The following is a 23,174-nucleotide window of genomic DNA, read 5'->3' as shown; positions in this document are numbered from 1 at the left end:
TATGCAGTATATGGTTCCAACTAATAAACAACAATTCATCCAAAAATGCAACCCATCTTGAAATAATAGTACTTCCAGAAAAGCAAACTACTGTCGATTACAGTTTAGCACTTAAAGGACAGTAATTTTTATTCTTACCTATGCAGTGACTTGAAATAGGTATAATTAAAAACTAACTTGTAATTACTATAACTATGCATCTATAGAAACATCCACACATTTTTAAATAAATATATATATATTTTCTTCAATTTGTCTTAATCTTAAAACTGTTCACAGAGTAGTTTTTATTTTAAAAAAAATTTAATGCAAGGCATGTCATTTTACCCTTTTTTTGTTTACTTGTTATGAAAATGATATAAAACAAATACTTTGACCACAAGCCCTGGGTGTTCAGTGCCTTCAATCAAATCACTGCAATTAATATGAAATTCTAAATACAGAATATAATGCCACATAAATAGTATAACAGCCAAGTCCTGTCTAAGAAGCCATATGTTTTTTCCCATTGTTCAAAAAAAGGAGATGACTTCCCGTCACTTATGTTTCTGATTAGCAAGGTGATTTATGCCACAATCACTAAAAATGCCAGCAAGTGAATGAGAAAATGCATAGTGACTGCGCCAGATGTGCACAATAAACAGGAATCCCATTGTAATCTCTGGTACTTAGTTTATATGAAGGTAATGTAGGAAACACTCTTGGATATGGCAAAGTCACTCTTTTTTTACATTTGACTATAAATGATATGAAATAAATTGTGTGTTTTATACTTTATGGCATGCATACATTGATAAATTAGGTAGCGTTTTGTATCCCGACTTATCTACAAGACAAACCTGGCTAAGATCATGGGGATTAATTGCTTCAGAAGTGTGAAATGCAGCTTTTCCATTCTTTTCTGCACACTCAGTGAAGAAACAATGATTAATCACTGTTTAACTATTCTCTTGAGGATCTACAAGATTGCCAAAGCAGGACTTATCCTCATAAATCCAAAAAATACAGGTTTAGATTTGTTGCCAACAAATGAAAGAACATGAACTTAAACCCATTTGTTATCAGATTAAAATAATGTCAAGGTTTTAGAACCTCACTGGTACACAATTCCCTTTTAATCGGTGACTTCCATAGGAAATGAGATTAACACATAAGATATAACAAAAGTACACGTATTTTACAAAAGTAATAATAAACCTATTTTTTTAATTATAAAATATTCTCAGCCTAATAATGTCAAACATACTATTGAACTTGAGCTGATAACCTCCCTTAGATACATAAATACTTCAATTCCTCTGTGCTATTTATAAAGAATAAAATACATGTTATCAGATGAAAAACATTTCTAAATGGTTATTTCAAATGGAAAATGACTGCTTATTTCAAGAAATTTTATTCTAGACAGCTACAGCTGAAGGACAATTATGTGGATAAAATTATTTAGTTCCAATAGTACTAACAGAAACATATTTATAAGTCTTTATAAGACTAAAAATGTAAAACTTCAGACTTTAAGCCTATACTATAAATGACCCAAAAATATGTTGAAGATAAGTACATGAGAAGAGAGGTTTCAAATATATTCCAAGTAATTTAGGCTTTCAAGATATCTTCAGTCAATATTCCCTACACACTGAAGAAATTAAGTAACTCTTAAGCATTTATAAAATTTTTAAAACATATTTTTAATAGCGGAAAACTTATTTTGTCACAATATTAAAATGTTATTAGCATCGTAATGGTCAAATCATTACAAATTAAAGATTTTAAAAATCCCCTTTAAATGGGTTAGCTGTTCACAGCCTACAAAGTATTACTAAACGGGAATAACCTAAAGTAAAAACTTCAAACTTCTATGTAAAGTAGAAATACAGTTACCTCTCACGTAAAACGGACCCCTTTTCTATTTGTCTAATTACGTGTTCATCTAACGTCTCCCTTCCAGTTCATGATGCTCCTTTCAGGTCTACCAGGTACCACAGAGACTAGCAAAACTGCAAGGAAGCGGAGGTGAAAGTGGTGATCAAGTTCACTGTCCGATAAGTCTCTGTAAAAGTGAGTAAGGGGGACAGAAAGCGAAGCAGATTCCGTATTTTCCACATTTCTTTTTTATCTAGAGTTGGCTGTTTCTCCATTATCAAAAAGTGAGAGTTATGTCTGGTGCGTGTACATTGAAAAACCTAGAAAAATTCACAACGAACTAGGCAAAAAAACCCCAAAAAAACAAAAAAACAAAAAGAAAGAAAGAAAAAAGAAAACTGAGTCTCCTTAGGTCATCCAATTTAAAAAGGAAAACATCATAAAATGACATATTTAATAGTTAGCGTAATACCCGCCATAGTGTAAACAATCAATAAATATTTGTTGATCAAATGAATAGATGAATTCAAATTGATTCTACTCTGGAAGCTGATGACATTTTAGAGTCTGTAAATAGAGCATCACCCTTTCATCTTCTCCTGACACTCCCAAAGATCTTCTCCACTTAAAATGTTTTACAATGAAAAATATTTAGGAAGAACCATTCTTAAGTGTTATTCAAAATATGCCATTAGCATAAAACCTCACAGAGATGCTAATTGTTTTGTTTAACCTGGAAAATATTAGGATGGACTTGGAAGTTTGAGGATGGAACTTGCAAAGGAACACAAGTGTGTCAGAATGAGATAGCTGGGATTTTTGAAAACAAGTCTGTGCTTATAAAGGGAAAGTCACTGCAACCGGTTTAAGTCAACAACCTAAACACAGAAGCCAAGTCCAGATGACAAAATGGCAGCTTACTGGAGAAATGTATATGTGAAGCCCAGGGAAGGAGACAAGTTAAATGACGTTAAATAATAAAGTTATTTAACAGGGAATCAGCCAAGAAGATGGTGAAGGAGTGGCCTGTGACACCCTGACTATTTGCCTGTAAAAAGGAGAACTCACCGAAGACCCTTCTCAGAGTTAGCCCGTGATGTACTGGGTGGCCTCACCACAAATAACAGTTATATGTCACGTGTTAGACCATGATATAATGTGGGCACATACCAAAGAAAAATGAGAGAGAACTTTCATTCCTGCTTAAAGGGGAATGCAATAAGCTAGACCCTGCCTTTAGAGGGAATCAGAATAAAGTTATAAGAAGCCGAAGTCATCTTATTTCTAATTATTACTTCCATAACAGTTGGTGCTTCCAAAGACAGAGAACTAAGTAAACTGACAGTAAACCAAATATACTGACTCTCAGTAAATGTGTCCTAGGAAGACAAGTGAATGTATGGATATAAAGGAGATATTACTCAAAAATGTCTTCCAGTCCAGTGACCAAGGAACTTGTGCTAGGTTTTAGGAAAACGCAGGGTCTGCAAAGAATAAAAATTAGTTATTTAAACCCAAGAGGGAACCACTAGAGGTGCTATGAGGAAAAGTAAGCACAAGGCTAGTCAGTTTTTGGTCTCACAATTGCAACTGACCCTTGAATAATGCAGGGGTTAGTTCAAATATAATTTACAGTTGGCTGTCTGTATACAAGGTTGCTAGGCCTTTGCAGATTCAACCAACCATGGACCGTGTACTACTACAGCATTTACTATATTTATATTGAAAAAATCCACGTATAGATGGACCTATGCAGTTCAAACCTGTCTTGTTCAAGGGTCACCTAATTCCTTTCCCACCTGTTATCCTTCCTAACTTAAACTCTACAGCACTGGAGCACAGCAAACACGCTGCTTGAATCATGTCCCAAGACAATATGAGCAGTTCCTACGGCCAGAGGGGAAGTTATATCACTATCGAGAACTGTGAACTTGAGCAAGAATGCGTAGGAAGAGCAACATTATTCCATTACAGAAACACATGACAGTGATCCCAGAGATCACCTTATACCAGGAAGAAAATGCTGGAACTCTAACGTTATCACTATATCCCGTATTTATCAAGTGTGCTCCTGCGCTGAGGTGACTGGGAGAAATATGAGTCAGAAGGAACACAATAGACTCCAGGCATTCGTAGATTTTTACATTCATGATTTCACCCTTGTTCAAGCAATCCAGGACACGAAGTAATTTATCATTTTTCTGATAAGTGAATTTGAACCACAAGCTGCCTAAGGCTGGTGTGAGAAAGCATTTCTGCTTCTGATCCTAATGTAGCTCAGTGGTTCTCTAGAACATACTCCAGAAATATTTACACATTTGAGATTTTTCAAAAACTTCAAGAGGTGCATCCTTCATAAATGTTTGTTGTACGTCTTCATTATAGTAACAGAATTTTTTAAAATACAAAATTCCTAAACTGGAAACCACCATTCATCTACGTTATTACAATAAAAATCACAAAGCGGTAAGCTGAACAGGACAAGCCTAAAGAAGTGGGAGGCAGCTAGTCGTGACGCTTCTGGCATGTGACATATCCCAGAAGTAACACAAAGCTTGACCGAAGACTTTTACAGATGGATCTGTGCCTGTGTGTGCTGCCTGCCTTCCTATTATTAAGGATAAACCACCCATGCTCCTACCTAAGGCCAGTCTCTCCACTTGTGCACCTTGCTTCAGCAATTCACTACTCTTTCCTGTATAATCAGTTTACTCCTCTTTATTGGGGAATCCTCAATATTGATGTATGCTGCTTCTCTTCTACTCAAAAAAAAAAAAAAAAAAATCCTCTCTTGACCAACTTTCCCCCTTAAGTTGCCACATATGTTTCTCCTCCCACTCCACCTTGAACTCACTCCACCCTGAACCCACTCCAGTATGACTTCTGTCCTCCACTGAAACTGCTCTTCTCAAAGTCACCAATGACCTCCCACTGCTAAATCCAACAATCCATTCACAGTTCATGTAAAACTTCACGTTTCAGCAACATGTGCCACGGGTGATCACCCCCCTTCCTTGGGACATTTACATCACTTAGCTTCCTGAGCTTTCAGATATTCCGAAAGCCAAAGGAGTTTTCCTTTTACCTAGCTCGGTTTTCCTTCCCTGGCCTCCTCAACTAATTCCTCTTCTCCTGACCCCTAGATGTAAAGGGCCCCAAAGCTGGGGCCTTCAGTTGCCTCTAGCTGTATCTACTGGATTGCGTCAATATTACCCCTTTAAAAATACCATCCACAATTGATAACTTTCACAGCTTTTTCTTCATCTCAGACCTTTCCCCTGAACTCTGGGACAGTATCTGTCTCCTTGACCTCTCCATTTAAATGTCTAATAAACATCTTCAACTTAGCATGTCCAGAACCAAACACCTGACCTTCTCCCCCAGTGTACTCCTTTTATAAGCTTCCCCTTCTTCATTAAATAAAACTCTTATCTTCCTAGTTATTCAGACCAAAAACATTACCAGAGGCGTATTTGACTCCCCGCCTTCACTCATAACTTAAATCCAATCCATCAGCAAATCCTGTTGTTCAAACCACAATTACCTCTCACCTCTAACCTTCTGCACCGTCCCTCTGCTTCTGCCCTTGCTCCCTCTACAATCCTTTCTCAACCAGGCAGAACGTAATTCTTTTAAACGATACATCAGATGTTGATACTTACTTGCCAATAACTTCCCATCTCATTCAGAATAAAAGCCAAATGCACGTCTCTAAAAGACTAGATCCCCAGTTATCTCTCTAATTTAATCCCTACTACTCTCTCCTCACATTGCTGCAGCCACACTGACCTCTCTGTTGTTCCTTGAACACATCAGTAATATTCCTACATCAGGGCCTTTGTACTACTTGTTCGCTCTGCTTGAGTTGCTCACTCCGTCACCTCCATGTGACATTTACTAAAGTGTTCCGTTCTCAGGGAGGTACTCCCTGACCACCCTATTTACAATTTCCATCAGTCCCCCATGCTATTAACTCTCTAACCTCCCCTCCTTGCTTTATTTTCCTTTATAGCCCCACTATCTAACTGATTACATATTTTACTTATTTATCTTGCTTCTTGTCAACCTCTCTACCCTAAAAAGCAAGCGTAATCAAATCATGAATTTTTCTCTATTTTGTTTTCACTGTTAATATCTCCTAGAAAACTCTTCAATGAGTTAAGACTGGCTTCAAATTTCTCAGAGGAATAATGGATGTCAGAAACAAACTGAGCAAAGTCTTCAAAGTTCTGAGGAAAATTATTTTAAATCTAGAAATACTAATATATACCCAGATAAATTATCAATCAACTGTGAGAATAAAAATATTTTCTAATATGCATAACTCAGAAAATTCATCTTGCACCATTTAACCTTCTGAAAATTTATTTAAATTGTGACAATGGGACACAAGAATCATTAGAACTAACCCAGAAATATAATGAAAAGAAATGAGTGTAACAGTTCCGCAAAAGGCCAACGAAGCTCTGGTCCATACTAAAACAGAAGGTCCAGGTTAAGTGATGTATTTCTTCAACAAGACAGTAGGTAACCTAACAAAAATTTATTTTACGATTTAAAATCATACATTTTAAAGCCTAAAAGTACAGTTGTGGTGTGCTATCCATAAATGGAGAGACGCAGACCTCCTATGAGCATTAAGCGAAAAGAACAGTAATTTAAAACTCTGGTAAAAACAAAGAACTATACACACATGCGGGGGAAAAAAACGGTATAAATATGAAGCAAAATACAGTATGATTTTGAGAAGATGAAGAAAAATAAGAAATCTTTTGTTCTGGAAAACAATTTCTACTGGTCAGTTAATTCTGCACGGAACGCAGAATTAAGTGATACTCTGAATTGATATATAATCACTATATTAGAAATAATGAATATAATCACCTCTCTACAATGTTACTTTGCTGAAAGTCATTTATCACTATCATATTCTGATTATCAAAAAAAAATGGAAAATAACAAGTTTTGACAACATGTGGAGAAACTGGAACCCTCACACATTGCTGGTGGGAACATAAAAGGCTACAGCCACTGTGGAAAACAACTTGTTGGTTCCTCAAAAAGGTAAATAAAAAATTACAACATGACCCAGCAATTATACTCCTAGGTATATACCTAACAGAACTGAAAACAGGTGCTCAAATAAGAACATGTGCACCTAAATCCACAGAAGCACTACTCACAAGAGCCAAAAGTTGGAAGCAAACCAAACAATTATATACACAATGGAATATTACTCAGCTGTGAAAATGCATAAAGTTCTGACACATAACTGACACATGCTACATTATGGATGAACCTTGAAAACAGTACTACAAGTGAAAGCCAAACATAAAAGGTCATGTACTACATGATTCTATTTATATGAAATATTCAAAATAGATAAATCCTTAGAGACAGAATACAAACTGATGGATACCAGGAGTTGGGAGGTCAGAATGAGGAGAAACTGTTTAAAAAGTAAGGTGTTCTACCTTGGAGTGATGGAAATGTGTGTAACTAGAGAGAGGTGGTGGGTTCTACTGAATTATTCACTTAATTTTATGTTACATAAATTTCACCTCAATAAATTATTCTAAAAAAAAGATATTCTACTTTTAGATCAGTCTTTTCATATTTTCTTATTTCCAGAGTATTTAAAGATTTCCATAATCTTCTTTCAAATTGGAAGGCTCTTAGGATCAAATATTTATGATTTGAAGGAACATTTATCTCAGATTCACTAATCATTTAAGTTTCATTTCATTTTTTCCCCTCTGTTAAATCCAAGTAAAATTTTTTTAAATGTTATATTTTTCATCTATTACATCAGTTCATCACCAGAAGATAGGAGTAGGGATTTTTTGCTTGTTTCTTTCTTACATTATTTTTATCTTTTATTTTTTCAGCTCTACTGATGTACGACTGACCTCAATATAATATAATAAAATGTAAGATATTTAAAGCGTATACTGTGTTGCTTTTTACTTTGACGTACTCCTGCCCACTTAACTGATTTACGCTATTTTTGCCTCTGCTTTTGGTGTCAAATTTAAAAAACAAAAAAAGCATTGCCAGGACCAATGTCAAGCACCTTACCACATCTGCTTCTAGGAGTTTTTATGGTCAAGGTTTTCTGTTCAAGTCTTTAATCTATTTGGAGTTGACTTTTGTGTATTGTGTAAGATAGTGGTCCAATTTCATTCTTTTGCCTGGGGCTGTCCAATTTTCCCAACACCGTTTATTAAAAGAGACTATCCTTTCCCCAGTGAATATTCTTAGATCTTCTGCTATAAATTAATTGACCATCTATGTGTGGTTTATTTCTGGGCTCACAATTCTTTTCCATTAGTCTATATGTCTGTTTTTATGCTAATACCATACTGGTTAGATTACGTACCTTTGTAATATAATTTGAAATCAAGAAGTATGATGCCTTCAGCTTTCTTCTTCTTTCTCAAGAGTGCTTTGGCTATTCAGGGTATTTTGTGGTTCCATACAAATTTTAGGATAGCTTTTTCTATTTATGTGAAAAATGCCGTTGGGCTTCTGATAGAGATTTCATTGAATCTGTAGATTGCTTTGGGTAGTATGAACATTTTAACAATATCAATTCTTCCAATCCATGAGCACAGACTATTTTTCTATTTATTTGTGTCTACTTCAATTTCTTTCATCAATGTCTTAAAATATTTAGTATACATATCTTTCACCTCCTTGGTTAAATTTATTCCTGAGTTTTATTCTTTTTGATGCAATTGTAAATGGGACTGTTTCCTTTATTTCTCTTTCTGATAGTCCATTGTTAGTGTATAGAAATGCAACAGATTTTTATATATTGATTGTGTATCCTGCAAATTTACTGAATGTGTTTATTAATTGTGGCAGTTTTTTTGGTGGAGTTTTCTACATATAATATCATACCTCTGTTTTATTTCTTCCTTTCTGATCTGAATACTTCGGGGTTTTGTTTTTTTTTTTTTTGGTTTTCGGTTGTTTGTTTTGATTGCTCTGGCTGGAACTTCCAGGACTATGTCAAATAAAATTGGTGAGATTGTTTCTTTGAATATGGGAAACACCATCTTGTTTCTCATGGTTACTCACTGCAAAAAACAACCCTGATAAATAGCCCAAGAAAATAACACTCAGGTTCTTTTTGGGGGTGGGGCAACAAGTTTGGGCATTCTTGTCATATTCCTGATCTTAGAAAAAAAGCTTTCAGCTTGTCACCATAAAGTATGATGTTAGCTATGGGTTTCTCATATGTGGTCTTTATTAATATATTCCCTCTATACCCAGTTTGTTGTAAATTCATACCATGATGTTGAATTTTGTCAAATGCTCTTTCTGCATCTACTGAGATGATCACATGATTTTTATCCTTCACTTTATCAATGTGGTGTATCACATTGATTTGTGGATAATGAACCATACTTGTATCCCTGGAAAAAATCCCACTTGATCATGGTGTGTGATCCTTTTAATGTGCTGTTGAATTTGGCTCAATATAGTTTGTTGAGGATTTCTGCATCTGTGTTCATCAGGAATACTGGTGTGTAATTTTCTTTTCTTGTAGTGTCCATGCCTGGTTTTGGTATCAGGGTAATGCTCGCCTGATAAAACAGACGTGTTCCCTCCTCTTCTATTTTTGGGGAGAGTTTGAGAAGGTTTGACATTAATTCTACTTTAAATGTTTGGCAGAATTCACCAGTGAAGCCATCTGGTCCAGGACTTTGCTGGGAAGTTTTGGATTACTGATTCTATCTCCTTACTATTGGACTATTCAGATTTTCTCTTTCTTCATGATTGATAGGTTGTATATTTCTAGAAATTCAACCATTTCTTCTAGGTTGTCCAATTTGTTGGTGAATAACTTCAGAGCAGTTTCTTATGAACCTCTGTATTTCAGTGGTGTCAGTTTTTTTCCACCCTGCCCTTTGGATATCTAGCTAAAGTTGTGTCTACTTTATGTTTTTCAAAACAACAGCTTTGGTTTCATTGATATTTTCTGTTGTTATTTTAATCTCTACTTCATTTATTTGTGCTCTTTTTTTCTATTCTTCTACTAATTTTATGCTTAGTTTGTTCTATTTTCATTTCTTGAGATGTAGTTTTAGGTTATTTACTTAGGCTTTCTTTTCCTTTTTTTTATGTGTGTGGTTTTTCTTTTTTCCATTGAATGAAAGATTCCTCAGTTTTTATAGTGCTTTACAATTTTCAAAAGTTTCACACACATGATTTCATATAATCCTATAATAATCCTTTTAATCCTCACCCCTATATTGCCCCTTCCCCCTTCCCTCTCCCAGCTGGTAAACACTAGTTTGTTCTTTATATCTGTGACTCTGCTTCTTTTTTGTTTTATTCACTAATTTTGTTGTATTTTTTAGATTCCACATGTAAGTAGTACCTAACAGTATTTGTCTTTCTCTGTCTGACTTACTTCACTTAGCATAATGCCCTCCAAGTCCATCCATGTTGCTGCAATTGGCAAATTTTATCATTTTTTAAGTAGTATTCCAGTGTGTGTGTGTGTGTGTGTGTGTGTGTGTACACACACAAAATATCTTCTTTATCCATTCATCTGTTGATGGGCACTTGAGTTGCTTCCATACCCTGGCAAGTGTAAATAATGTTGCAATGAACACTCCGGTGCATGTATCTTTTTGACATAGTGTTTTTGTTTTTTTTCAAATACACACCCAGGAGTGGAACTGCTGAGCCATGTGGTAGTTCTTTTTTTTAATTTTTTGAGAAACCTCCAAACTGTTTTCCACAGTGGTCGCACAAATTTACATTCTCACCAACGGTGTACAAGGGTTCCCTTTCCTCCACATCTTTGCCAACATTTGTTATTTGTGTTCTTTTTGATGATAGCCATTCTGACAGGTGTGAAGTGATACCTTATTGTGGTTTTGATTTGCATTTCACTGATTATTAGTGATGTTGAGCATCTTTTCATGTGCCTGTTGGCCATCTTCATTTCCTCTTTGGAAAAATGTCTATTCAGTTCATCTGCCCATTATTTAATCAGGTTGTTTTTTTGATGTTGAGTTGTATGAGCTATGTATATATGTTGGATATTAACCCCTTATTGGTCATATCATTTGCAAATATCTTCTCCCATTCAGTAAGTTGTCTCTTCATTTTGTTGATGGTTTCCTTTGCTGTGCAAAAACTTTTAAGTTTAATTAGATCCTATATGTTGATATTTGCTTTTCTTTCCTTTGCTTTAGGAGATGGATCCAAAAAAATATTGCTGCAATTTATGTCAGAGTGTTCTGTCTATGTTTTCCTCTAGGAGTTTTATAATATCCAGTCTTACATTTAGGTCTTTAATCCATTTTGAGTTTATTTTTGTATGTGGTATTAGAGAATGTTCTAATTTCATTCTTTCACATGTAGCTGTCCAGTTTTCCCAATACCGCTTATTGAAGAGACTCTCTTTTCTCCGTAGTATATTTGTGCCTCCTTTGTCGTAGATTAACTGACCATAAGTACGTGGGTTTATTTCTGGGCTCTCTATTCTGTTGCATTGATGTATGAGTCTTTTTTAATTATCAAAGCTTTGTAGCATAGTCTAGAGTCAGGACGCATGATTCCTCCAGCTTGTTGCTTCTTTCTCAAATTTGTTTTGGCTATTTGGGGTCTTTGGTGTTTCCATACCAATTTTAAAATTATTTGTTCTAGTTCTGTGAAAAATGCCACTGGTATTTTGATAGCGACTGCACTGAATCTGTAAGATTGCCTGTGGTAGTATGGTCATTTTAACAATATTAATTCTTCCAATCCAAGAACATGATACATCTTTCCATCTGTTTGTGTCATTGTCAATTTCTTTCATTAGTATCTCATATTGATAGTTTTCTGAGTACAGGTCTTTTACCTCCTTAGTTAGGTTTGTTCCTAGGTATTTTACTCTATTTGATGAGATGGTGAATGGGATGGTTTCCTTATCTTCTCTCTCAGATAGTTCATTGTTAGTGTATAGGAATGCAACAGATTTCTGTATGTTAATTTTGCATCCTGCAACTTTACCAAATTCACTGACGAGCTCTAGCAGTTTTCTGGTGGAGACTTTAGGATATCCTATGTATACTATCACGTCATCTGCAAACAGTGACAGTTTTACTTCCTTTCTAATTTGGATTCCCTTTATTTCTTTTTCTTCTCTGATTGCTGAGGCTAGAACTTCCAAAACTATGTTGAATAAAAGTGATGAGAGTGGACACCCTTGAGCTTTCCTTTCTTAATGTAGGTGTTTATGGCTATGAACTTTCCTCTTAGAACTGCTTTAGCTGCATTGGATTAGGGATAATTTTTATCTTCTTTTTACTTTTCTGTATATACCAAACTTTCTAATAAAATATATTACATTCACAATTTTTAAATGTTTGCAACTTATTAAAAGGATAAAAATGTTAAACAAAATGGGAAGGAGCACTAGAATAGACCACTTTGGGGAAAAATCTGTTATTCTAAGCTGATGTAAAAGACTTTGGAAGTTTAAAATGTTTTAAACCAAGAATGATTTGAGAGCATCAGCATGCACATACAATTTACATAGATAGAAAGAACAAGAGGAGAATAAAGAAATATACACCTTACTATAGAGGAATGATTCTATCAAAGATTTATCTTCCTTTTATATTTTGAGATATGACCATTGGTATCTGTGTTCTTACTACAGAATAACCTATAAGTGCTCTAGTATTTCCCAGCAGTTACACAGTTCTTTCCCCAAGTTATTTGATAACTTGTAATGAATTGACAGAAATGAGAAGCACAGGGGAGGCAGAAGAAAAGGCAGCTTGACTGAAACAGAAAACAAACTGCTTGATTCCATTTATTTTCCCTACAAGTCAGTCATGAACAAACATACAAGTGATCTAAAGTATGACTTCTGAAATTGCAAAGGTGATCCACTATTGGATAGGGAAGTAAATTTAATTATGGGTATCAGCATATATTAAATGAAATATACCCCAAAAAAATGTAATAGAATAGAGCACAGCATACATTCAAGGTAGCCAGCACAGAATGGTTTTAACTCTTGTTTGTTTCATTTGTCCATTTATACCTGTGGGAAATGGCTCATAAGTATAAAATTTATTTCTTACTATGGTTTGTGGTTAAAAAAAAAATGTGAATGCTACCTATCTGAGATACCTTCAATGCTAAGTTCAATCATTCTAATTTCGCAACTCCAACAAATTTAATGAATGTTGGGAGGTAAGGAGGTAGGAAGGTAGGAAAGAAGGAAAGATGAAAAGGGAAGGAAAAAAAATATGGAACAAAAAGTATTCAGTAAGAAAAGTGCTAAAAGTCTGCTGGTGGGAAAATATTTTTAAAGCCCTCATGCAGGCTCAATTAAAAGAGAAGGAAAACAATGAAGAAAAAGAAGAGATTGGAAGCCGGTGGGTAGATATATAAGTGGAAAGAAACTGATCAGGGAACTCTGTGTTAGAGGGCAACATTATTCCCTGAAAGAGCCTGCAATCTAAACCTGGCAGCAGTGTATAAACACACACATACACACCCACACACATTGTTTGTACACAAATCTATAAAACACATTACTGTAACTATAATGAGGGTATTATTATGAAATGAATGTTTATCACCCCCCAAAACTCATATGCTGAAATCTTAATTCCAAGTGTAACGGTATTAGGAGTGAGGCCTTTGGGAAGCGATTAGGTCACGAGGGTGGAGCCCTCATGAATGGGATTAGTGCCCTTATAAACAAGAGCCCCTAGAGAGCTCTCTCATTCCTTCCACCAAGTGAAGACACAGCAAGAAGACATCCATCTATGAACCAGCAAGTGGGTCCTCACCAGACACCAAATTTGCTGGCATCTTGATCTTAGACTTCCTAGCCTCCAAAACAGTGAAAAATAAATTTTTGTTATTTATAAGTCACCCAGTCTATGGGATGGGATTTTTGTTACAAAAGCCCGAACAGACTAAGACAGCTGATGATAGTACTGAATTTTTAAATGTACGTTTTGAATAAATATACACTTACCTTTCAAGAAAACTTTATTGATCCACAAATCTAACTGACACTTGAAAACGCGTGCTCTTGTTATGGGTCATAGATGACGTCAGGCTCTGTACAACAGAGTTTGCCAAATAAAAGTCTTGGTTGGCCAATCGGAAGTAAAGAATCAAGAAATAGAGATCGGCTGAGTTATCCCTCAACTGAGCTGCAGGAAAAACAGCAAATACCTAGAAAAATAAATAAATAAAATAGCTTCAAATATCCTCTCCCTAAGCAAAGGAACCCTAAACCAAAGCCATCAATGCAAAAAGCAAGCTGAAAAAGTTTATGTCATAATATTTTTGGCTCTTAGGGGACAAATGTTAGCTTACTCTTTAATCACTCTTTCAATCATCTATTTTAGCTCCTAGAAGAAACTCACTTTATAATGCCTACAATAAAAAGCATTATCATACAAAAAAAACCCTAAAACACCTCAATATAAAACAAATCACCTGTTATCACTTTGTTTCACTGAAATGAAATAAAAGTGTTCAAATAAGAAATACACTACTAATACATAGTAAAATAATATCAAGTATTAAAATCACATAAAATAAAAAATGGAAATCTAACATTTGCAAACAAATGTGAAAAAAAATTCCACTGAAAATGAATTCCAAAGCATAAATAAAATATAAAATTAGAATACAGATGTATCAGTGTGGCAAGTAAATATTATTTGTGAATCCAAAGTTAATTTCCATAGCCTTTTTGCCTGTAGAAAAACATTTATCATCTTTAGTAATATACTTCAATCTACTTCCACAAATCATATCTGACATAGATGTACGTATCTCTACATAAAATCAAGAACGATGGAATTTCTTAAATATCTAATTTAGGTAAAGAACCTCTAAATTATAATAAATTACTAAATATATTATTATCACTCTTTTCTAGATTTGATTCTGTATCAGTTTACTTTACTCCCAATAACCTGTTACAGCTTACTGGTGACTCAGCATATGTACAAAAGGACAACAGTAGTTAGATAAAATATAAATCAAAAACACAGAACTTTTGAAAAACATTATGATAATAGATGTATCTGAAACCTACTGGGATTCAAAAGAAATTAATTACTTAAAACACATTTGAGCATCATATGCTACTAAAACCAAATAACAAAGTATGATTTCTGAAGAATACCAATGAATGTAGCATTGATCTCCAGAGAGATTTAAGGAAACTGTTCTGTGCCCCTATACTGAATATAGTTCATGTTTTGCTTGTTCATTTGATAAAGAGAATGATTTATTACATTCTGATGGAGGATTTCTTTATTTTAACTTTCAATCTCATCTGAAAAGTTACAAACAACATGTTTCTAAATTATATAATCTATGTATGGAAAATATCTAGATATTGTCAGCAGCTCCTTGGACAGCAATATAGTCACATGGTTTTTCTCCATGGTTGAACTAAAAATCGCCACACCACTGAAATAAAGCATGTCTCTATTTCTCATCATTCCCTTGTAAAAATATAAACCATTTTTATATTATGGATGTCTCTTTAGAGTGAAAGACATTCAAGTATCTTTCAATTATTCCAATATATGTGTATTTGATAAATGTGTGTTTATGTAACACTTAGTATAGATTGTCACACTACTGTGTCAATACTGTTCAGAGAATGATGGCTATTTCTTCAGAAAGTATGACAGTAACCAAAGAAAAAGTGACACTATAATCAGTGTCCTCAGTAGTTGTGATTTGCTTTGTTTCTAAACACATACTTTACATCCCAGTCAATTTTACATTTCTTACACTGCTGGGATCATGATTCACTTTATTGTTTTGACAGGACATAATCCAATAAAAGATTCCATTGACATACTATCAAAGAAACCAAGAAGGAAGGAAGAAGACTACAGGAAGAATTAGGAAACACGGAAGGCTATCTGTACAGGAAAAGTGTATGTTATGCCTAGACTCGCTCAGCAAGCCACATGCAGAAGGAATGTTTACCATTGTCTCACTGAAAGGATATACCATTCTTCTAGTTATTCTCTACGGAATTGCATAAACACTGAGAAATCTAGAAATAGACAAACACATGCACATATAAAAATTACTGTCAGTGTATAAGTTACTGCTGCCCTGGGACTGCAATAATTTATGTAACATCTGTTTTCATATTTTTCTAATTTTTTTCCTAATTAACATGCATATTTAACGCATAAATGCTCAGACCACCTCTTTTTTCTGCTGACTGCGCCTCTTTATTTTTTAAGTTGTGCACTCCTAAGGAGAATTCAGGATAGATGGAAACCAAAATCTTATTGAAAGAACTAATTTTACAATGTAAACTACAGTACTGAACCAATTTTCAAGAAAATACTACAGCCTTAAGAGTTTTCACAAGAACATTTCAATCTGCTAACAATAATCATACAGTAAATTAAGGTCCAAATACCAAAAAGTAACATAAAAGCACAATTCCAATATCATATTAATCTTCTTCATTTTTTCTAACTTTTATAAGAGCTGAAAAAACCTTTTATAACATCTATGATTTCTTGTCTTCGTAAGTTTTGGTAGCATTTTAAAAATTTTATGCCTTAGGCAAATAACATAAATAAATACATTCCATATAGTAAACATCAAGGAGTACACAACCAACTATATCTTTTTTAAACTGTGAACTTCAAATACTGTCCAGATGTGAGGAAAGGGGAAAGTTTTGACTCTAAAAGTCATTAAAGTACAATCAACTTCTGGAAGCTCTTAATCTGTACTCGGAAATTCAAAATTCAAAACACTACTAGTCTTTAAGTAAAATTAGAGGCTCATGAAACCAATGCTACAATAACAAACGTATTCCCAAGTAACAATGCTTAACCTGCCAACACTGTGACTTCATGTGTACTTACCTCACTTCAGAACTAATCTTTTAGTTCTAAAAGATTGTCTTTTAATTGCCTAGTTATGTAGTTCAGTCAGTCATTTAATATTTCTCATCTGCTGTCAGGGCTGTTCTAGGCCTTTGTAGATGTTGAAATTGTCTCACAGAACTTACATTTTATTTGGAGAACCAAATAGTATCCAACAACCATGCAAATACATAATTGCAAACAGAGATAAATGCTACTAAAAATATGGGAAATTCCCCACCATGAGATTTTATAACAGGAGACTTGATGTATCCCAGAGAGCAGCAAAGACCTAAAGTAAGACTGAGATGAGATCTGAAAGGTATGGGAAGTGTTCAAATCTGGGCACATCAAGTGCAAAGGTCTAAAAGCACTTATGAGAGAAGCACATTCAAAGTCAGGAAAGAGAAGAAAAGAGGCCAGCCACAGCTAAAGATGGAATGTACGTGAAACAAAAAAGGCAGAGTAAGTGAATAAGGCAAAATTCCTGAAGGGTTTTAAATAAGGTATGACAACCAATTGTATGTTGAAAAAATATCCAATGTGGCAGAATCATGGAGGGGGCAAGAGAAATGCAGGGGAGGAGTTGAGTGTGAGGTGACAGTAGCGTAGACTAAGGTGATGGTGGGGAAGACAAAGATGAGAAGGCAGAAAGAGACACGGGATAACAATCAGCAGATTTTGATGGAAGATTAGATTTTGTGGAGGATGCAGATGGAGAGAATTCCATTCATTGATGCAGGGAACCCTAACAGAAGGGTGCAGGTGTTGGAAGGAAGAGCCCAAGTTTAGACTTGGACGTGTTAAGGGGTTAGCTGATGGAAACATCCTGTGGGCATTTCAAAAGAAACATCTGGAGCTACTACTAGAGTCTGGAGCTATAGGAAGGGTCTGGGCTAGAATCAAATTTAGAATTTACCAGAATATGGGTACTAGATAAAAAATAGAGATCTACACTGTTTTCCCACAAGAAAACCCCTTCACACATCCAGCACCTTCCTTGTTTCTAGTTATCACACCACATCAGAATAGGAAAACATACATTTCATAATCTGACAAACTCATTTAGCCTAAAATTGGTTCATTCCATAAGGCACACTCGCCTTCCCTTAAGTTGTGGAATAACAGTCATCATTTATTAGAATGCCTGCTCTGGGACAGAACTATAAAAATATGCTGAAGCACTCTAAAAATGTGTTAGATTAATCCTCACAATAACCTTAGAATTTTACAATCTTCATGCCTGCTTTTCAGATGAGGACACTGAATTTGGGGATGTGTAAAGTCGCTAGTGAAGCCAGTAAACGATAGAGGCATCCTTCCAACCCAAGGCTACCTTAACCAACAACCCATCGTTCTTTCCACTAAAAGGAGGGTAGCTAGGATAGTGTAAGACTCTGGGCTTTATAAAAAGTGTGAATCACTAAGCTGTACACCTGAAATTTATATAATATTGTAAATCAAAGAGTCTGGGCTTAAAAAAAAAAAAAAAGTAGTGAATTACCTGGCGGTTCAGTGGTTAGGACATGGTACTTTTACTGCCGGGGCCCGGGTTGAATCCCCGTTGAGGAACTAAGAGCCCACAAACTGCTCAGCGCGGCAAAAAAAAAAGACAGAAAGAAAAGAGTCTGGGCATTAAAATCAAATCAACCTCAGTTCCAGTCCTGGCTCCAGAAGACCAATTAATCTCTCTTACGTTTCCTCACCTGCAATTTCCTCCCCTGCTAGGAAGTATTAACATTTTAGGAAACACGTGAAGGCTCTGGGTTGGGCATCACCATTAACGTGACATGTTCCTTCACCACAGGAGTGTCAGTTGAAAGAGGACTCAAAACACTGATAGCTTTGGAAATTTCCCAGCACAGAGCATGGCAGGGCATCAGGAAGGGCTGTCTCAGCTCACCCCTGTTCTTCCCCCAACTGGGGAAGAGTAGCTTCCATCAGAAGAGCAGAAGCCCATATCCTAAAGCTGTCAATGGAGAATTCAGCAGTGGGTCTAAAACTTCAGTGTGCATAAAAATCTCCTAAGGAGCTTCTTAAAATGGAGATTCCCAAGCAGACCTCCCCAAAGATTCTGATACAGCAGTGGAAGGGATGACTCCTCAAGCTTTCTAAAAGATCTCTACCAACAACAACCACTTTCCATTCTTCAGGCACATAATTTTTAAACTATTTATTGAACACATATAATACTTTATTTTGTCCAATTAAATTGTACCCAACTTAATATAAAAATTTCAAATATGTTTCTGAACAACTACTGTCAAGGTTCCTTTTCTATAGAAAGAGTGATAACTAAACAGCAGCAGTTTTAACTATACATAAAATGTCTCTACTAAATTTGATTTTCCTTAATCCAGATTTTAGTCTTGTGATTAAAACTAAGTCATTTAGGGATTTACACGTCAAAACACATAGGAACGTTTAAGGGAGATGAATGGTTCATAAGGAAACTTCTGTCACACAAGTTAACCACTGGTGGCTAAATAAAATATATTGTTGACTAGTAAAGAATCTTAAAAATATGTAAAAGGGTCTAAAGCAGTAACAGTTACCAAAAAAAAAAAAAAAAATGGAGTAAGAGCTTACATATAACCCTCAGTGATACCACTGGATACTAACAGACACTGGTACCAAAACAGCATTCAAGACCGAAAATGTCTACTGTATTTCCAGATACTTCAGATCACTTAGAAAATTAAAGTATGCCCATCTTCCTTTCTACATGAACTACAATTGTCACTATGGAAGTATACATTCTGGTCACTGCCCCAGCAGCCCCCATTAACCTGACCTACAGGCAGGGCACACTGAGTCAGGGCTGCCTTAACAACATTCCAGAGGCTTAAGAGATTCTGACGAATTCTAAAACTCCAAATTTCCACCCAAGGTTAACGGAATTTAATTTTTTAATTTTGAAATTTCAAGATGGGTGTTATTCTTTCAAGGCTTATGTGCAAAGCTAAATGTGAGCAGTTAAAAGTTTAAAGTTTAGTACATACGGTCTCCTTGTATTCCTCTGAATCAAAGAAAATACCCACTCAGGTTTGTTTGTTTTTAACCTCATGACTTACATGACCACGACAGGGAATAGAAAGCTAAGGATAACAAAGCTGCTTGAAAAAATACTTTAGTGACAATAACATCAATACTCTACCATGATATTGATATCTATATGAAGTATCTCATTTGATGCCACCTTACCTCCACCCCACCCCCACCAAAACAAACAAATAAACAAAACAGTTAGTAAGAACTTAAGGACACTAACTTGCCCAAGACCTCATCACTAACAAATGGTAAAGCTGGGATTTAAACCCAAGAAATCTTAACCCACAGGCCATATGGTCTTAACCACTGTATCATGCCATTTCAATTATAAGTGTAATATACCTGATTGTTACTCACTCTGTTCATAACTTCCCTTAATTTTATAAACCTTTATATAGCCACTATCCCCAAAGCACTGACACAATCTAAGTCTGTTTCTTTGACTTCTATGGTAAATGAAATACTTCTAGGTTGTCCGAATAATAAAACATACCTTCACTTCCAAAATCACTCTTCATCTTAGAATTCTTATAGTAGTATGTGACATTATTTTCTCTCAAACAGTCATGCTCATTTCTCACAGACAGTTGGTACCAAGTTTGATCCCACACTACCCTAAGCTCCAGGCAAAACAGAAACCAATGTATGTACAATTAAAGAAGAGAAAAATTCTTGTGATTTGAGGATTATATCTTCTAATTTTGCTCTTGATGCCAACATAGCCTCTCTTCTCTATATCCTGATTCATTTAGGATCAAGCTCTGATACCAAGTTCAAATTAGCTTACAAATAAGAAACAGATCAGTCTCCATCACTCTAAATAAACCAAAAGAGGTTGGGTCATTTCTGAGAGTTGCTCTGGGCACCTGAGGTCCATTTCAATCTCGGAGACCAGTCTAAATGCTCATGAAAAGTTAGAAAATTCCTGGAACTGTGGTTTCCTTAAGAAAGCTGCAGATTCAACCTGACTCCAAGAGATGAAAAATTCCCTTGAGCATATATGTTAGTTTTTGTGCATTTCTTGTGGCAGACATGAGGCATGGGACGTTTCAAAGTAGACATCCTTCACAGTGCAACAAGGATACAAACATATTTATAATTAAGGTATTCCCTTCTTTTAAGTGTGTTCCTGTAACTAAGATGAAAATAAATAAGATTTCTGAAGAAATTATTTTAGATTAAACAGGCTAAAACTTTAAGCATTACCATAATTTTATTTTGTATTCTAAATTCTCTGTTCCAGGCTTATTAAATTATTCCACATCTCATTAACTACTCCTCCTTATGTTATTCCATTTGCTTCAGAGTTCCATTTTTTTTTAATCTATTGCCTTTTTGTAACATCACCTGCCTGTCACCTTTTATCCAATAAAAACTGTAATTTATCTTGTTCAAATTGCAAAAAGAAAACTCGAACCATAGCTGACTGCACTGGAGGAAAGACTATGAAAAGCAGTCACTGTCCCAAGTTATTCCAGAATCCTGAGGAAGCTTTAGTTCTCAGAAAACAGAAGTGCACAATAGTAATTAAAACCAGAAGAGAACAGATAATAAGTTAGCTCTACAAAGGACTCAATTATTTAACACATGTATTTTTTCTGTTTTGTGGCTCATGACTTTCCCATCACTTACTTTACTACCAAACTACTGTTCCTTTATTGATCTCACTGCCTATTAGCCACTTCTCAAAAAGAATAAAAGAAACCTAAACTGGATAATATTGCTAATTATTATCAGCATAGAAAAATAGCTGAACCAATTATTGGGTACTTAGTGAGTATTTTAGAAAGATAATTCCAGTAGTGGGATAGAGTGCTAACAACCGAACTAGCACAGTGGCTATAGATATGGAGGAGTGAGAGACAAAAGAACATGAGAAAAATGGTGGTACCCAGACATAGAAATGGAAGAAGAGAAAGAAGTTTAGTTTATTTCCAAGGTTTCTAATCTAGCAGGTAGGCAGATTAGATTATTTGTGCCATGAAGGGAATAAAAATTTTTTTAAAAGATAGGAGGAGAAAGGGATAAGAAAAAAGGCTGATTAAGAGAAAAAGCACATACTACATATCACTTCATATACATGCCTACCTCAGTATCTTGCACTCCTGCAAAAGGGATGTCGAGGACAAAAGAAGTAACAAATGAATGATCTCAATTTTAATTCTGCTGACTCCTGTAACATTAAGTAACCTGAATTCACTGAGTAAAATGAAGTTTAGATCACGCCACTAATTCCTCAAGTTTTTGAGATTTCATTTTATTTTAGAAAGTCTCCTTAGTTCTAAATACGCTGGTTCAAGCCTAGAAGTATCTTCAATTGAGTACTCTCTTTAAAAATTTTGCCAAGTTGTGGTCTCTACAATTCACATAATATCTCACTTTGAGCTACTTCTTGGTATAAATTATCCAGCTGAATTTTAAATTTTGCATTAGGTTACTTGTTTAGTAGGTTTGAAACTAATACTTCAGCAAAACAGATACAGGAAGATCACACGTGTATCAGTGCTTTCAGTCTAATAATTCAATAAAACAGCAATCAATTAATTTATGTTACTAATGCCATTTTTTTTTGCTACTCAGAAGGATAACTTTTGGAAAGTATTCTTCAAAATCATTTTTAAAATATTTAAAGATTCCAAGCAAAATTATTATTATGGTCTCATACTGCAACAAAATATATGAAACTAAGAATATTCAAAATCCCATAAGAAAAAATGCTCTAGGAGGTTAAAAGATTATAAATTGTGAAGTGAAAAGAGGAAAATCATAAATATGATAAATACAGTATACCAAAACTTTTGGTTTTATAACCAAAATGGGTTATGAAGATTTTTTTTTATAAATTTATTTATTTTATCTATTTTTATTTTTGGCTGCGTTGGGTCTTCGTTGCTGTGTGCAGGCTTTCTCTAGTTGTGGTGAGCGGGGGCTACTCTTCATTGTGGTGTGCGGGCTTCTCATTGCAGTGGCTTCTCTTGTTGCGGAGCATGGGCTCTAGGTGCGCGGGATTCAGTAGTTGTGGCTCACGGGCTCTAGAGCGCAGGCTCAGTAGTTGTGGCCCAAGGGCTTAGTTGCTCCGTGGCATGTGGGATCTTCCCGGACCATGGCTCGAACCCGTGTCCCCCACATTGGCAGGCGGATTCTTAACCACTGCACCACCAAGGAAGCCCTGAAGATTTTTCTAAATTAATGTTTTCCAGTTTGGATACTGGAAACTAAGCAAGAACTCTCAGGCAATTGGTTATTACTCTCCAAGGGCAGGAGCCCAAATAAAGTGCCCAGCTCTCGGGACTTAAAAAAAAAAATCACCCAGGGTCAACCTCTTGAGAAATGATCCTCAAATTCTTCTGTGTTCATCTT

General features: G+C 35.2%; 1 protein-coding gene across 7 annotated transcripts in view; it reads right to left on the bottom strand.

Annotated features, from left to right (window-relative positions):
* The window catches only part of TBC1D5 (TBC1 domain family member 5), a 538,946-nt gene that overhangs the window by 396,021 nt on the left and 119,751 nt on the right, over window positions 1-23,174 (bottom strand). For 5 of the 7 annotated variants that reach the window (XM_036849871.1, XM_036849872.1, XM_036849873.1 and 2 more), the window contains one exon: window positions 13,871-14,073. The exons of the other annotated variants lie outside the window; for them this stretch is intronic. The gene's annotated coding sequence lies outside the window, so the exon portion shown is untranslated. The remainder of the gene's footprint in view (window positions 1-13,870; window positions 14,074-23,174) is intronic. 7 annotated transcript variants of the gene reach the window in all.

Source organism: Balaenoptera musculus, chromosome 4, assembly GCF_009873245.2.
Source record: "Balaenoptera musculus isolate JJ_BM4_2016_0621 chromosome 4, mBalMus1.pri.v3, whole genome shotgun sequence".
NCBI classification, from domain to species: Eukaryota; Metazoa; Chordata; class Mammalia; order Artiodactyla; family Balaenopteridae; genus Balaenoptera; species Balaenoptera musculus.
Note: the sequence above shows the minus strand (reverse complement) of the source record. Positions and strands in the feature narration are given on the sequence as shown.